Source organism: Octodon degus, unplaced genomic scaffold (genome assembly GCF_000260255.1).
Source record: "Octodon degus isolate 3935 unplaced genomic scaffold, OctDeg1.0 scaffold00264, whole genome shotgun sequence".
Classification (NCBI taxonomy): domain Eukaryota; kingdom Metazoa; phylum Chordata; class Mammalia; order Rodentia; family Octodontidae; genus Octodon; species Octodon degus.
In genome coordinates this window covers 2152649-2157663 of record NW_004524840.1, presented here as the reverse complement: position 1 = coordinate 2157663, position 5015 = coordinate 2152649, and the positions used below count along the sequence as shown (strand labels likewise).

The 5015-nt window shown below is 35.2% G+C and overlaps 2 pseudogenes; both read left to right on the top strand.

Moving 5' to 3' along the window:
* LOC101579818 overlaps positions 1–689 on the top strand; it is a 2326-nt pseudogene extending 1637 nt beyond the window's left edge.
* Positions 690–3221: 2532 nt separating this feature from the next.
* LOC111812006 overlaps positions 3222–5015 on the top strand; it is a 3268-nt pseudogene continuing 1474 nt past the window's right edge.

Below are 5015 nucleotides of genomic sequence, written 5' to 3'. Positions count from 1 at the left end.
TTGAGCTTGTTAGAGCTCAGCATATTAATATGACTTTACTTTTCATACCTCATTTTTTATACTTTTCTGCTGGGTAGTAAGGACCAAGATAAAGTAAGACCTACATTAATAAGAAATGTAACTTTTGTACTGGAAGTTATTTAAATAAAACTTCAGACTTAGGAAAAAAGGAATAGAATGGAAGTTAAAGTAAAGATTCCTGAAGAATTAAACCCATGGCTTGTGGATGTCTGTGACTTAGTGACCAGGCAGAAGCAGCTCTTTCAACATCCTGCTAAGAAAAATGTAGGTGCTATTCTGGAAGAGTACGCTAATTGTAAGAAATCACAGGGAAATGTTGATAATAAGGAATATTTAGTTAGTGAAGTTGTGGCAGGAATAAAAGAGTATTTCAATGTGATGTTGGGCACTCAGCTGCTCTACACATTTGAGAGGCCCCAGTATGCTGAAATTTCTTGGCTCATCCTGATGTGCTATTGTCCCAGGTTTAGGGAGCACCACACCTGTTGAGATTATTTGTGAGAATAGGGGCAATCTTGGCCTATGTGCCCCTTGAAGAGAAAATCCTTGCACTATTGTTGGGCTCTTTGCATGATTTCCTAAAGTATCTGGCAAAGAATTCTGTGTCACTGTTTACTGTCAGTGATTACAAAGTGGCTTCTGCTGACTGTCATCGCAAAGCCCCGTGAGGGTCTACCGACATCTCACCACTGATGTCTGGTGTCTGTAAACACTTTCTGTTCTTGGTCTTTTACTTGTATAATTGATGTCATTTAAATTGTCAACATCTAACAGGGCTTATATTTCAGTTTATTTTCTGTTCTATTTTAAACAGAAAATAAAAGGAGTATAAACTCCCTTCTCCATCTCAAAGTTGCTACCAGTATATGCGGTAATTAGACAAAGAAAAAAACATTCAGTAGACAATTTTATTGCCTAGTTGACAACATTGCTTAAATGCTGGTGATTCTATCGCTTTGCAACTGCACAATTTTCTAATGTGTTAAATTCTATGTGACCAAATGTCCTGATTCCTAGTGTCAAAGGTTCAACTTAATGTATATACCTGAAAACCCAAACATTTGTGTTCTTTTTTTGTGGTGCTTGAATGAAGTAAATAGCCCATCCTCTACAAATCCACCTATGTTGTTCCTTAAGCATTCTATGGCTCAAATTATGGCAGGATGGTGGTTTGTTTCTTGATTTTTGTGTTTCAGTCTAAAGCACATTCTAACATGATAAAGGCAATACATTACTGCCTAGACAGTTTTCTGGCAAAGTTGATATTTTAGGAATTGTAATACAGATCTTAAATATTTTTTTTCTAAATTTCAAAGCAAAAAATAAATAAACTGTTCTTCCTATATACCTTAATATATCTTCCTTCTATTACAGGACATTGTGAAAATCTTGAAAAGGTTATCATCACTCTCATTAATTTACCATGCAAGCCATTCTGCCTAGAAAGATAACATTACTCAAATATTACTTCTTTGTTTTTTGTGGTGTTGGGAATCAAACTCAGGATCTTGCACTTGCCAGGCAGGAGCGATGGCCTCAGCTCAACATCACTGTTTTTATGACCCTGCCTAACAACAACAACATAAACATAAAATGTAATATATGGGCTTCCCTGGTCATTGGTCAATGGTCTACAGGAATTAACTATGATAAAAGTTGTAATGTCTAGAAAAAAATTTACACGTGAAATATAAGTTTGATCCAGAAGCATCAAGAAATTTGTGAAGTAAAATAACAGTGGGCTCCAGCAAGGAACAAGAGACTTAGGTCAAGATCAGAGTCAAAATTAAGCAAAGTACAACTTCAGAAACCAAAACACTGGAGGAATGTAGAACTTAACTGAGAAATAATTGATGGGTGGAAATTTTACTGACTTGTGTACAGAACAAACATGAAGATAGCTGTGTTGCTTTTCTATCTTTCTTGAGTCTTAGTTTGACAATCTTCTGCACACTCCTCATTTAGAAGAAAAAATTCTGTCCTGTCATAAAATTATACAATTCTCAATTTTCAAGGTTTTATTGAATCATAAGTTATGGTGGATAATTACTTTATTAAGGCACCGGTGCAACATTATTCTTCTTAGGCAAATCTGAAAAATTGGATTTTCATTCAGACATGGTGGCATAGGCCAGATCCCTGCACCTCTTGGAGGTTGAGACCATAGATGCAATCAGCATATAAAGTAAAAAGAGCGGGAATTGTAGCTCAGTGTGAAGGTCATGGGTTACATTCTCAGGCTTTTGCTAGATTGCCCACTCTGGCCTTGAACTTGGCATCCTTCTGCCTCATCCTCCCAAGTATCAGAGATTATAAGTTGGTCATTAGCCAAGTTCAAGCTATATTTATTCTACTTATTTTTGAAAAAAATTGCTAGTATATGTTTTTGTTATATTAGGTAAATATGCATCCTGGGTGTGTATACATGCACACATTACATCCAGATCCTTTATGCTGCCCCAGTAATATACATGCTAACATTTCTCTTTCCATTCAGCAGTTGATGAGCTATAGGATGTTTCCAAGATTTAACTACTGCGAGTTGTGCAACTATAAATATGTTTTTGCATTTTCCACTGTAGTATGATGCCTTCAGTGCTTTTAGGATGATATACACAGGTTGAATAAATGGGACGAACAGAATTTCTATTCCTCAGTTATCAAGGACTCACTATAATGATTTCCATCCTGGTTCTGCTTAACTAGTTTTACTGCACTAACAAATTCAGAGGGTTCCTTTTTCCTCAACCCTGGCCAACACTTCTTATTTGAATGCCTCATTACAACCATTCTTTGTAGACTGAGATAAGATCCTAATGCTGTTTTGATTTATAATACTTTATTAATCATTTCATTGAACAATATTCTCCTAAGGAATACTGAACTTCCTATTATGTTCCTGATGCAAAATACTGTGTCATGTGTTGGAGTCATAACATCCTCAGATGAGATGCAGTTTTCTTGGCTCAAGCTCTTATTTCATCTTGAAATTTCACAGAATTGAAGATCCTTTTCATTGACAATCCTAACAGAAATATATTTGTCACAAAATTAAATGTTTTATGCAACACATATGCTATGGTTAATCTCATTTTTCATTATTAAGATTCTTCAAGGAGGCAAGAGGGTTGGGTCCTTTTGGTGGCATCCTATTTTACTGAGTTATTAAGCTGTGAAAATAGGGTGTAGATGGTAGGTGGATGAAGGTAAGTAGACTTATATATGGATGGATAGATGATTGTTCTGTCTTCAGTATACTGGTACTACATGCTTGCTGGGAAGTCAAATGTATTACTTCATATTAAGCTTTCTTTCCCTTGCTCTAAGTCAAATTACTCTTCTGGTGAATTTTAACAGTTAGATTCTGCTTTCTTTTCCTTATTCAAAGCTTCATAGCAATTTTCCCAGGACTTGACTGTGGCTTTCTGCCTTCAATAGTAAGACTGGTAAATTTCTTCTTATTTTGTTTGTTTGTTTCATAGTAGCAAAATGTCACTTTCATCAAAAGTAGAAAGATATGGGCTCTGCACAGTGAGTTTAAGCCAAGCAAAAGTAGAAAAAAAGGAGAAAAATATTTTTAAAATGCAACTGACAGCATAAGTAAACTACCATGGAGACATGAAATAGCAAGTCTGGTTGCTGAATTATATGCCATATTTGACTTCTTCAGATCTCTAATTTCTCTCTCTCTCTCTCTCTCTCTCTCTCTCTCTCTCTCTCTCTCTGGTGGAACTGGGGATTGAACTCAGGCCCTTGCGCTTCGCTTGCCAGGGAAGTGCTTATTCCACTGAACCATGTCCCCAGCCCCTAGATCTCTATTCTTAATCTTGAATCTAAAACAGTGTTTTGCTATGCCTGGCCTGCCACACACTTGACCATGTCCACATTTTGTGTCTCATAATTGATTCTGTCAAGTAGTTAAAAGCCATTCACAAAAGGAGAATTTAGCATCACTGATGATTGTTATTATTAACAGAGAAGTTAGGTGCAAGTATAGCAGAAATACTCACTGGCTGGCCGTCAAGATATTCACTGTTTTACTAAATTCAGCAGCAAGTGCTTACCTAATATTTCAGTGAATGTAGAGGCGAGCCAAGCACAGAGAACCTGATTTACTAAAGAATAAGAAAGATGAAAATATAACTAAGGTTGTTTTTAATTAATTTTAATACTTATCCTTTGTATATCATGTCTTCGTGTTTTATGTATCTAAAAACCTTCAGATAGAATGGTGGAATTTACGGGTCACTTTCCAGATTACAGAAAAAAAAGTTGAGATTATGAGTATGTGTGTAAGATAACTGGAATTAAATTCACTGTAACTGAAATTGTGATATACTTAATTAAGAGATAAATATGCTTTGTTACCTTATTCTGCAACTTTCCAGCCCCAAGGTATAGATACTACACCAAAGATAAAATTTCATCAGTGAACGAATATACAATGGGATCTATTGAACATAGATACAACAAAAGTTGGCACAGTTAGAAACGAGATAATATTTTCTTTGAACTTTGTAGGATTGGTTGGTATTTCAACTTATTGAGAAAAAGTATAAATGGCATGAGAAGTACATGCTTCATTTATGATGACAAAAAGGATGAATTAAACTGATAAAAAAGAATAAACACTGAAATCCATAATTAATCCTCCATATGTGGATTAATTTATAAATATTGCCCTTTAGAAAGATTCAAATAAGAAATGAGAGTTTTTTCTCTAGTAGGTGAAAGATAAAGATAATGAGGAGAAAAATGGTAGAGAAGAACGAGTGTTTACAACAGTCATTTTCTGTGTTTTGATGATGGCCACTCATTCTGGGTAAAATGCTATATCAATGCAGTTTTAAATTGCATTTCTCCCATGGCAGGTGAGGTCGATCTTTCTTGTATGCGTGCTGGTCATTTGTATTTTCCCTTCTGAGATGTGTCGACTCATTTCAGTTGTACATTTTTTTTCTTTTTCCTTTCTTTTTTTCTTTTTCTTTTTTCTT